At 39.3% G+C, this 12,589-nt stretch overlaps 1 protein-coding gene across 1 annotated transcript in view; it reads left to right on the top strand.

Moving 5' to 3' along the window:
• Positions 1–2,132: 2,132 nt before the first annotated feature.
• The window catches only part of LOC120528895 (zinc finger protein 420-like), a 58,184-nt gene continuing 47,727 nt past the window's right edge, over positions 2,133–12,589 (top strand). The window contains exon 1 of the mRNA XM_039752971.1: positions 2,133–2,235. The gene's annotated coding sequence lies outside the window, so the exon portion shown is untranslated. The remainder of the gene's footprint in view (positions 2,236–12,589) is intronic.

The raw sequence follows: 12,589 nt of genomic DNA, 5'->3' as shown, positions 1-12,589 counted from the left end.
ACAACTGGACTGGCGCTTGCTGTCAGAAATGTGAGGCCACTCGTATAAATGAGTTTTTTGATCTCCAGAATATTTACTGTAAGGTGTTTACAGGCCAGTGAATTGATAACAAGCAGCGATGGACATCTGATTTTTCTTTCTGACACCCCCAACACGCACACACACACACTCCTCTCTCTCTCTCTTCTTCTCTCTCACACATACTCACACACTCTGTTGTGCAAAATGTTGATACACATATACAAAAACTGCGGTGGGCTGGTGCCGTGCCCAGGTTTTGTTTCCTGCATTGTGCCCTGTGTTGGCTGGGATTGGCTCCAGCAGACCCCCGTGACCCTGTAGTTAGGATATAGCGGGTTGGATAATGGATGGATGGCTGTATGGACATATACAAAAAGTATGTTAGGCTAAGAAGAGTTTTACAAATAACGACGCAAAAATATTCTAAAAATAAGAAATATAAGAGTGCTAAAAAAATGGTCCAGTCAACGTTAAGAGTGGTGTCGGTGCCGAGTCCGCTGCTGTTCTTAATATACTGTACCAGTAACGGCGCACTGCACGTTACCACTTGACTTATAATTTCCATCCTCTTTCTCTCTACGCCTAGCATTGGTTTGCTCAGAGTTTGATGCGCTTGCTGCTTGCTGAGCAGCTCTTGTTTTGTCCACCCTAGCGGATCGCTTCTTCACTTCTTTTGTCGGCATCTCTTTTTGTTAAAACTGCAATTACTTAGTATGATTTCTTTCATTTTTCACTTAAGCTGGCACTTAAGTCTTCAATTTGCCTGAAGAATAATTTAAGATATGAAGAGGTAGAAGAAGTGATGGCAAAGTTGGTAGGGATGAGAATGGCGCCCGTACGCATGCGCCACACGCCTGCCCTGCTGAGAGTCGTTTCTACAGGGTGGTCCAGATCGTCTTGATGACTTTGATTTATGTGGGGGCAATTCCAGTTTGGCGCGAAGACGATTCTTCATGTCGTCAGTTTACACACTTCTCGATGGTCCGGGATTTTTTGGGTGATTTTCTATGTAATAAATTTAATAAGTTATAACGTAATGAAAATTGCATTATTACATCTGGACCACCCTATACAATAAAACAAAGAGAGGAATAACCGTATAGGTCAATCAACACCCCGAAAGCAGATAGTAGATGTCACATAGTATATGTGTACCAAATTTCAGGTCAATAGGTCAAACGGTTTGTGAGCAACAAGTGATTTAAAATCCTGGACAGACAGACAAACAGCCACGGTAGCGTATTATAACCAGTAACGACACACTGCACGAGCTGTGAATAACCTTGACTTGAGCATTCCTAGTTTTCATCCTCAATGAACAATCCAGCATTAGGGAGCACCGAGGCATAAGGCAAAAGTGACAACTAAGTGGCTCGGGGGTCCATGGCCAGGAAACTCCCCTTTAAGAACTTGTGGTCACTCCTCAAGAGGCGGTGGACCAACAAAAACCCCCCAATTCTGACAAATTCCAAGCATTGATTATGCAAGAGTGGGCAGCTGCCATCAGTCAGGATTCGGCCCAAAAGTTGATTGCCAGAGGTCTTGAAAAAGAAAGAAGGGCCAACACTGCAAATATTTACTCTGCGCATAAACTTCATGGAATTGTCAATAAAAGCTTTTGAAACTTCTGAAACGTTTGTCATTATACTTCAGTATACCATAGAAACATCTGACAAAAAATCTAAAAACACTGAAGCAGCCAACTTAGTAAAAACCCAAACTTGGGTCATTCTTAAAAATTTTGGCCACGACTGTGCTGTGTTATAAAACATTCCCTTAGTCAGGTCTAAAAACTCCGTTATTTTCAAGGTTAGCCAAGATAATATTCGGATAGTTAAAGTCCCCCTGCAAACTTGCCTTTTTAATACTACTAAAGAGGTATATATTGTAATTATTGTTTGCATTGTGGTGTCTATAATACGATCCTAAAATAAGGCCTTTTTCCCCATTGATGAACACAGACGTCAGACTGAAGAAGACTTGCATTTAAATTCTGGTTGACGGGAACAGTTCTTCCGCCCGCCCCTTCCTCTTTTCGGTTCTGTATTGACACTTCCTACAAAATGTGTAGGCGTGGCCAAGTCTCCCGAGTCGCTGACAGATGACGTACATTATGTTCATGTTTCCTGTCTCCGAGCTCACGGGTCTCACTCGAGCAGGACAATCGTGTTCAGACTTCATCAACGTACATAGAAACGAGCAAAAGTGCGGAAGGTGAGATCAAGTCGGACGCGGAGGTCGTATACGGGTCAGAATTTAAGGGGGATGTGGGAAACGATACGATGAGCGGTTACATATTTTAGAAGCTGTCTGGTACTGTGGGGATTTAGACAAAACACGCGAAGTTTTCATCTCTTTTTTTAGCGTATTGGAGTCATAGCGAATCGCGCCCTCGTTATTCAATGAGTTTGAAGTCAATTACGGAGTATGCTCGCTTCCAGCTGGTGTGGACTATTAACGTGGGAATGTTAAGATGATCCGTGTAGCGTAGCGTGCGATTCAGTGTGCCATCTGGTTTAGCGCAGGCGAATTAAATCGTGATTGTCTTTGCTCAAATAAATACCTGTTCTCCGTTTCTCGTTTCTATTTAACCCAAGCATTGTGCTGTCATGCCTGACGGTGAAGTTCATTGCAATCCCGCGCAGCCCAGTCGTCAAATCCGCATTTAGATTTTCCCGGTGGACTGCCTTTTTTTTTTTGCCGTTTTAGGGGGATGTGTCTATTGGAAAAGTGGACGGTGATCTTTCTTAAAGGGGCGTTCAGAAATGAACATCTTCTGTTTTTATGTACAAGCGGCTGAAGCGTCTACTGTGGTCTTTTAGTAACAAACTAAATTCCTCAACGAGACCTCATTAACACAGAAAAACGCAAATTATGACGGATAACAACCGCAGGCCTTTACTTTTACTTTACTCGTAGTCACTCTTTGTTTTAAATATTTCCACTGGAAGTTTCATTGTTCTACTGAAAAGTTTGAATGGCCGGTTGCTTGTTTTTTGGAGTTTAAATTATTAGACTGACCTACTCCGACCACAAATACTAACCTTAAAGTTTGTGGGGGTGGAGCATAGTTGCCTATAGGTCCGTAATGTTGATGTTTCATTTGGGTGCCTAATGTTAAAAACGAAAATCCGATTCTCGTTACGTTTATAGAAAAGGGTCCGTGCCGTCCGTTTAGTAGTGATGGGCCGCTCGATACTCAGGTTTCGACACTGTGTCGAGCTATCGAAGCACTGGAGATCGAAGCACCGCTTCGAGGCTTGCTTCAAATGCGCCCGTCACGTGATTTTGAGCACGCTAGCGTAATGACGTCATTGATATCCGCGCAGTCAGCAGTCGATTTGGTCAGTAACTAGTCTGCTGAAGTGCTTTGGCTCAAAGCGTAAATAGCGGTTGTCTGTGTTATATTGATAAAATACGCTAACCGAGTTCAAATCCTAGTTGGGGCTCGCATATGTTGAAATAAGGATTTTGTATAAAACAGTTAAGTAGTACTTGTTTGAAAGTTAACAAATATATTTTGGAGACATTATGAACGATTTACATGGGGCACCTTTTTCCTCGGTGTGGAATTGTGTCCACCAAGAATCTGTAACAAATCGATGAGCATATTTTGCGTAAGGTAGCACGTATTGTAACAATCCAGAATCTATTCTACCCCATGTCGATCATATCACAGAGGCTAAGAAATGCTTCACTAAAGCCGACGTGGTCATTACACCAGTATATGCGCAAGACATTCCTCATTAAACGTTTTACTATTCAGTGATTCCCAGATCTGTTGCCGATTTGTATTATTGATTTCCAAAAAGCAATGTGAGTAAAAGCGTGTTCTGCATAACTAATCACAATTGTCTTTAAAACAGAATCAGCGCCATCAACAGTGTCTTCTGCAATTTTAGGAAAGCCTTGGGATTTCTGCGTTAATGAGACAAAAAAGTTGTAAAGAAACTTTGCAAATTCATCCAAAGGTGAACGTAAAGATCACTCAAGTACTGAGAAGAAGGAGAAGCTGGATAAGCACATCTGGAGCCAAACTTTCAAAAAAGCACCTGACTTTGTCATGAACATTCCTTTAGTTGTGAATTCATCTTATCAAAGGCTGCGCTGGGGGGGTAAATAAGTAATCTTCCGAAGTGCAGCACAACAGAGTAAATAATTGATGTAAATAGAATTACTGAAAGACTAAGTTTTTGCCGTTTCTGTATTCTTAAACCATCTTCCAGTTACACAATCCCCCGCAGTCAATATCACATTCAATGTTCTCTGCTCCTTAACCTGTCTTGTTACCCAAAGCATCAACACTCAGTTTCATTCAAGGCTTTACCGTCCTTCCTTTCATAGACATAAAATAAAACACATTTCCTCTACATGTCCAATAATAATAGTAAACTTGCAGGAACGAGAAAAGCACAAGATGGGAATATTTATGACAAGAGCCTGGACATCAGGATGAGAATGTGCCTTGTCACCCATACGTGAGCTCGTCTGCCATCCCTCGGTTACACTGGCACACGTTACACTCGGAGCAAATGCAATGGAGAATATCATTCAATCTATCAATCAACATTTATTTATATAGCACATGTTCATACAAAAATGTAGCTCAAAGTGCTTTACAAAATGAATAGAAAAATAGAAGACACAATAAAAATAAACATAAGTCAACATTAATTAACATAGAATAAGTAAGGTCCGATGGCCAGGGTGGACAGAAAAAAAAAACTCCAAAGGCTGGAGAAAAAAATAAAATCTGTAGGGGTTCCAGACCACGAGACTGCCCAGTCCCCTCTGGGCAATCTACCAACATAAATGAAACAGTCCTCTTTGTATTTAGGGTTTTCATGGAAGGACCTGATGATGATGGTCACGTAGACTTCTGGCTTTCAGTCCATCAATGTTGGTGCATCAGGATGCTTTGAGTAGGTGGTGGTGGCGCAGGCCACCGGAAAAGAAACAGAAGAGAGAGTTGGGGTCAGTACGGATTTTGGAGCCACTGTGAATAGTTATTATGAAGAATTGAACATACAGAGTATCAGTATTAAGTTAAAGTGAAGTTATTAAAAGGCCATGTTAAAGTAATAACATGTAATAAAGTAATACCGACAATGTACACCTTCAGAAGTGGAATAAATCGACTGTATACGTAGAACATTTCAGATAAACGATGAATTTTGTTAATCATAAACAATGCAACATAACTATTATATGTGTTGTTACTTTTTATTTATACTCACCAAACGTTACAGATCTACATGGGAAATGAACACAGGTAATATGTTTATAATCATTCTCACTAAAAGACACTGTCAAAATATATTAATGAGAAAATTGAGACACATTGGCCTTTAGGAAATATAAAAAAGTGTGTGCGCTGTCACTTAGGACAGAATGCATTGTTAACGTGACGCACTCTCTACTGACACGATGTCACGAAAAAAAAGAAACAGTGCAGTCCATGCTAACTCAAATCCTCCTTGATGTTTGACCTAATGATTAATTGTCAATATCAAATCGATAAAATCATTTTAAGAAGATGACAAGTCTGCTATAGTCAGTTTAATCAACGCTACTTTTAAAAATTTCCTTATACAGAATATAAAACAGAATCTCAATGATACGGGACTCGCGAGTAGTAACGAATAATATGTGACACTGAGAAATTATAATTCCTAATAACGGGAACAAGTAAAACTACGACTTCCTAAAACGGACACTGTAAATGTAGGCATTTCAATAAATAATTTAGGAGACTTGTGTGTGCATTTCAATATCGATTTAAGAACTACGTAGGCCACCTGTTGTACTATAAACGGTAGCTCAAGCAGCACTTAACAGTAAATAGTCTAACAGGACAATGACTGACTGAAACGAAGATGCTGCGCCGCAACAATTAAGGTTCACACTGTCGTTCTGCATGTTTAGAAGGTTGGCTGAAACTGTTTATAGCGAATTGTCCCAAGTTGGAAGTGCCATATAGCGATCAGACACGAAAAGACACATTTAGGCATAATGGACAGTAGTATATTTTTCTACAATACAAATTCAGTACGACACCTGGGTCTCCAAACACACAAATATGAAGCTTATTACATTTTACAGTGAAACTCTTTACATACACAATATAATTAGGGGCGTGTGCCACCTGCCCGACTACGGTGGCCCAACCTTCCCTCGATAGCTCGATTCGCTCACTATCCGTCCAAGCTTGTTAAATGGAGGAATAGAAAAAAAACTTTCACAAGAGGAGGATCAGCGACACGAACCTGAGCGACAACACCACTGAGCCACCTAATCCGGATAATTAACGAGCTCTGCACAACTGAACTACTACTACTGTTCTTACTGCGGCGGATGAAATATGTTGTTTGACATATGCACGTTAAAATGGTTTAATTGATACGAGAGTATCATTGTTGTATTCTCCTAATGAAGACGAAAAAATTATATGTATAGATGTATACTATATGACGACGGTTTTGAACAAAATTAAGTGTTCCATAAAAAGGTTGAACGATTTACCTAATCTTTTCATATATATATAAAGTTAATATATGACAATATATCTTTGACACTATGTATCAGACAAAGGAAATCACAGCAATCCACAAGAACAATAATTAATTCTCAGCAACTACCTGAATTGTAGCTTAACCATATCAACTGAAATGTGTAATGTCAATACAATTACAAAATATAACTAGAGAGTTAAGTGTCAGATAGACTCTCAAAATTAAGAGGTCAATGCCTTTCAGTGTGCTGAGGCTTTACAAAGATTCAGTAACCAGTGACCATGTCTGCTCGAAGCCCTATCATGATCCAATCTCGTATTTTCACATGTCTGAGGCTTCAGTAGCGCGTCATCATCTCAGTAGTACGCATGTCTGAGGCTTCAGTGCCCCGTCATCATCTCAGTAGTACGCATGTCTGAGGCTTCGTGCCCGTTCAAAGCCTGTCATGGCGCAATCTCATTTGTACGCATGTCTGAGGCTTCAGTAGCCTCGTCATCATCTCAGTAGTACGCATGTCTGAGGCTTCAGTGCCCCGTTCAAAGCCTGTCATGACGCAATCTCATTTGTACGCATGTCTGAGGCTTCAGTTGCCTCGTCATCATCTCAGTAGTACGCATGTCTGAGGCTTCGTAGCTCCGTCATCATCTAACTAGCACGCATGTCTGAGGCTTCGGAGACCCGTTCAAAGCTCGTCATGACGCAATCTCAGTACTCTGCAAAGCTTCCACTCATTATTTGTTCAACGAGCTCCCGTTTGAAGTAGGCTACATATGGCATCAACAGAGTTAAAAAACTCAACAGAATTCCCATTGAAATGAAAGTTTGTAGATGATCAATACATGTTAAATGATCGTGCCCGATTATACGTTGTGGCAAAAAATAAAATTATAAATTATACATCATACAAACGCCGACTTGTTGAATGCATAATGCTGCAAAGAAGAGCTTTAGCAATACGGGTGACGACACATCTCTCACTATAATACTCTCCTAAATATCCATTCTTCGCCTCAACGTTTTCATGCAACACTGAAGGTATGTCATATAGTATACATCTATATATAATTGTTTTCGTCTTCACTACATACATACATGTATACATTAAAAAACATACATTATATACCATCCTCCTGAAAATAGTAGTGGTGCAGCGGTAGCGTTACCGCTTCATACTAAAGCATACGTGGGTTCGGGTCCCACGTCCACTCCTGTAAATTATGACCCAAAAGAGTCTGATTTTCTTTTTTTTTATTAAACAGCAAATTCCAGCGTGGACCGGGAGCGAACAAGGCGAGAACACTAGTAAAGATATATCAAATGGAAACGTGCATCTTGTTTTATGTCTATAACAAAAAATATTTGAGTAACGATTTCAACTGTTTTTGTAGTTGTTGATGGCGGGTTTAGCGGTTTAAATTTTTAAATATTAAATTGATAAGGTGGAATGTGTTCTTGCTTTGAGTGTTAATGTGTTAGTAACTGGGATTGCGCCTCTATTACTGGAAGATTGCTTAGGAATGATACAGACTGGACAACTATGTGTTTTAGGAAATGTTTTATTATTGCACTGTGCTGTGACTAAAAACTTTTACTGATCACCTGTCCGGACCTTGAAGATGTGATCACCAGGGAGGGATGCTGCTGTTAAAAGCAAATGAATTTTCAACAGCAGGTCCAGATGTGTTTATCCGCTGCTTTTGTTGCCTCAGCACTCAATCTTTAATGCCGACCTTGATATGTGCACTGCTCACCTTGGAGTGCCCGTGTGTGTCTGTGCCGGTGACTGATCTGCGCGTGTCTCTCAGCCTCTCTGATGTGCTCTGGATTGACACCTTTGAATGTTTGGTGCAGCAGAGCAAATTCAACCTGATCTACCACAGTGGCTTTGTTATCACCTTATTCCAGCGTTTCTCAACCTTTAAGTATTTGCAACCAGAGTTTTCATAACAGTTTTAATCGCGCCCCAACATTTTTGAAATGTAGATGCATATTTGATTATACCTACTTAACTTTTATCGACATTTATCTAACTCTATACAGTATTTATTGTTCTATTATCAGAATGTAGTTTAAGTTAATTTGTTTTGGTTCCAACAGATGTTTTCTTTTTTCACATCTTCGCCCCCTTTTGTTACTTCGCGCCCACAGGTTGAGAACCACTGCCTTATTCAATGGAGGGTTCATGGATGTCAAATGGCAATGAATAGAAATGGATTAATGTAAATATGTGAGCTGCCATCCGCAATTAGACATCGCATTTTGATGGTGATTTTGGTGATTCCCGAACAGATCTCTTATGCGATCCTTCCACAGTATCTCTCAAAATTATTTAGTTCAAATTGGTTATAAAGATTTCAATTCTGATCATTTTTTTTATTATTGTTAATTTTGATGAGTCTTTAAGTGGGATCGAACTCGGGCTAGCACTACGTTCAGAATTTGAAAAGCAACCACCTTAGTTAATTGTGCCATTGACGGCGTCATTTCGTTGTAGCTAATTCGTTACTTTCGTGCTCCACAAAATATTGTAAAGTACTAATAAATGAAATATTTCAATACTTGATCGAATAATAACAACTGATTTAAGGATTTCACCTTTTCTTTCTCAAATGTGCTTACCTATATCATGGCAAAGTACAGGGATAAACCATTATTTTCCGTCTACTCCATTTTAATTAAGTCAAACCAAGGAAAACATTTAAGGCTATTAAATGTGATCTCAAGAAAAGATGAGGGTTAATTCTAATACTAATAACAGGAGCGATTATAATGATACAGTGCAAAGGTAAATACTAATTGAAAGAGCCGGGAATCCATGCGTGAGGCGTCTTATTTTAACTCTTGCTATCGTATAGTGCATTCTGCTTGTCGGCGTTAGTTATATATATATATTTATATTTTTAGACATCAGACACTAGAAGTTGCTGACGAACCCTTCTCTTCGTTGTCAGTCTGTAGCAGCGAAAAATAAAAGCAATAAGAGTTATAACAGACGTCATTGAAGTGGATCATGAGTTTGTGTAATGTTAATGAAAATGGCCAGGAGGGGTCACTAAAGAGGTGAGTGTCAAATGCTTCGAAGCTTCGATACGATTTCCGACACAATTGCTTCAAACGTTTTGATGCTTCATGAGGCTTCACTCCGCCCATCACTACCGTTTAGTACACAAGTACCGCTTAAATTATTATTTCTTATTCAGTGGCTTAGCTCGAGTTCGTGCCGCTCGGGGCAGGGCGGTGCTTCAATTTGTCGCCCTCCAACATATGCTAACCTGTTTAAATAGAAAATTAAAATGACGTATAGAGAAAAAATTAGATACGTTTTGCATAGATTTATTCATATAGAGAAACAGCAATCATTTTTCACTAGACAAGAATATAGTACAGACGCCCTGATAAGTCGTGTTCTAATTATTAGTTTAATATAATTAAGCTGCGAAAACCAGAACCAGTGTAGTGTACAATTGATAGGTGGGGATGTTTTCTGCGCAGAGCAAGGACACATTCAGATTGATAACGAAATTGTAAATTAGTTGTTTATCTTCCTAGAAATTATTGGTGTAATGTTTATCTTTATTTTTGTTATTGCCTCATAAATTTCAACTGCTGTATCTGATGCTGTCACAGAGGCACAGTCGTGAAATTATTTTCAAAGCATTTGTGGATAAAAATCAGAGAGTTTGAACGATATTTTACCGAACCCTGCTGCTTACACACGAATTGTACTGAGCATTTCGGCCAATAATGTCGCCTGCCCGCCCGCTACGCTACTGTTCGTATTACATTTGTTGTTTTGTTTTTTCTTCTTTTGTTATTCTGCTAATTGTTTTCGTTTAGATCTGTATTTTTATTTAACTGTTAAACATTTCCTCCGTTAAGTCTGTGTTGTTTAATTCAGTTTCACAATTTAAAATTTTCTATAGTAGCATTTTTTTTTAAAGTGAAATGTAAGCTTTTTTATTTTTACTTATAGCAGTAGAGTGTTGTACGGTGTTAGCCATAGATTGATACAGAGGCCTATCTTACAGACAATGCACTTCAAAGAAAACCTTACAAGACTTTCTCTAGTGATGGTTATCTTACAGTTGTGCTTGAAAGTTTTTGAACCCTTTAGAATTTTCTGTATTTCTGCAAAATATGACCTAAAACATCATCAGATTTTCACTCAAGTCCGAAAAGTAAATAAAGAGAAACCAGTTCAACAAATGAGACAAAAATATTATACTTAGTCATTTATTTATTAAGGAAAATGATTGAATATTACATATTTGTGAGTGGCAAAAGTATGTGAACCTTTGCTTTCAGTATCTGCTGTGACCCCCCCAATAACTACAACTAAACGTTTCCGGTAACTTCTGATCATTCCTGCACGCCGGCTTGGAGGATTTTTCGCCCATTCCTCCGTACAGAACAGCTTCAACTCTGGGATGTTGGTGGGTTTCCTCACATGAACTGCTCGCTTCAGGTCCTTCCACGACATTTTGATCAGATTAAGGTCAGGACTTTGACTTGGCCATTCCAGAACATTCACTTTATTCTTCTTTAACTGTTCTTTGGTAGAACGACTTGTGTGCTTAGGGTCGTCGTCTTGCTGCATGACCCACCTTCTCTTGAGACTCAGTTCATGGACAGATGTCCTGACATTTTTCTTTAGAATTCTCTGATATAATTCAGAATTCATTGTTCCATCAACGAAAGCAAGCCATCCTGGCTCAGATGTAGCCAAACAGGCCCAAACCCTGATACGACCACCATCATGTTTCACAGATGGGATAAGGTTCTTATGCTGGAATGCAGTGTTTTCCTTTCTCCAAACATAACGCTTTTCATTTAAACCAAAAAGTTCTATTTTGGTCTCATCCGTCCACAAAACATTCTTTTAATAGCCTTCTGGTTTGTCCACGTGATCTTCAGTAAACTGCAGACGAGCAGCAATGTTTTTTTTTTGGAGAGCACTGGCTTTCTCCTTGCAACCCTGCCATGCACACCATTGTTGTTCAGTGTTCTCCTGATGGTGGACTCGTGAACATGAACATTAGCTAATGTGAGAGAGGACTTCCGTTGCTTAGAAGTTACCCTGGGGTCCTTTGTGACCTCGCCGACTATTAGACATGTGCCTTGCTCTTGGAGTGATCTTTGTTGGTCGACCACTACTGGGGAGGGTAACAATGGTCTTGAATTTCCTCCATTTGTACACAATCTGTCTGACTGTGGATTGGTGGAGTCCAAACTCTTCAGAGATGGTTTTGTAACCTTTTCCAGCCTGATGAGCATCAACAACTCTTTATCTGAGGTCCTCAGAAATCTCCTTTGTTGGTGCCATGATACACTTCCACAAACATGTGTTGTGAAGAGCAGACTTTGATAGATCCTGTTCTTTAAATACCACAGGGTGCCCACTCACACCTGACTGGCATCTCATTGATTGAAAACACCTGACCTTCAAGCTAACTGATCATCCTAGAGGTTCACATACTTTTGCCACTCACAAATATGTAATATTCAATCATTTTCCTCAATAAATAAATGACCAAGTATAATATTTTTGTCTAATTTGTTTAACTGGTTTCTCTTTATCTACTTTTAGGACTTGAGTGAAAATCTGATGTTTTAGGTCATATTTATGCAGAAATATAGAAACTTCTAAAGGGTTCACAAACTTTCAAGCACAACTGCATCTCTACATTTTATTAGTTCATTGTTCTCTTCTTTCAAGGTTAATTAATCTAAGGTTTATTAATTTTGCTAAAATTTGAACAAATAAGGTTAACATGAAGGAAAAAAAAAAATCACTTTGCTGTCCCAAAATAAGCGAGAGTATTTTTAAGTTTCTTTGTTACATCTTTGCCTGATGAAGGGGCCTTAGCTGCCTCGAAAGCTTTGCATTTGAAATCTATTTAGTTAGCCTATTAAAGGTGTCATTTCACCCTTCTTTCTTTTGTCATCCTCACTAACTTTAAGTGGGCAAAGAGCTCCTTTTCGCAGCTGTGCTTTCCCTGCACTCTTGAAACTAATGGTGCCAGCCTAGTTCTACTGCGCGATGCCAACGAGGAACC

The sequence above is a fragment of the Polypterus senegalus genome, chromosome 4 (genome assembly GCF_016835505.1).
Source record: "Polypterus senegalus isolate Bchr_013 chromosome 4, ASM1683550v1, whole genome shotgun sequence".
Taxonomy (NCBI): domain Eukaryota; kingdom Metazoa; phylum Chordata; class Cladistia; order Polypteriformes; family Polypteridae; genus Polypterus; species Polypterus senegalus.
The sequence above is the reverse complement of the archived record's forward strand: the minus strand, read 5'-3'. Positions and strand labels throughout refer to the sequence as shown.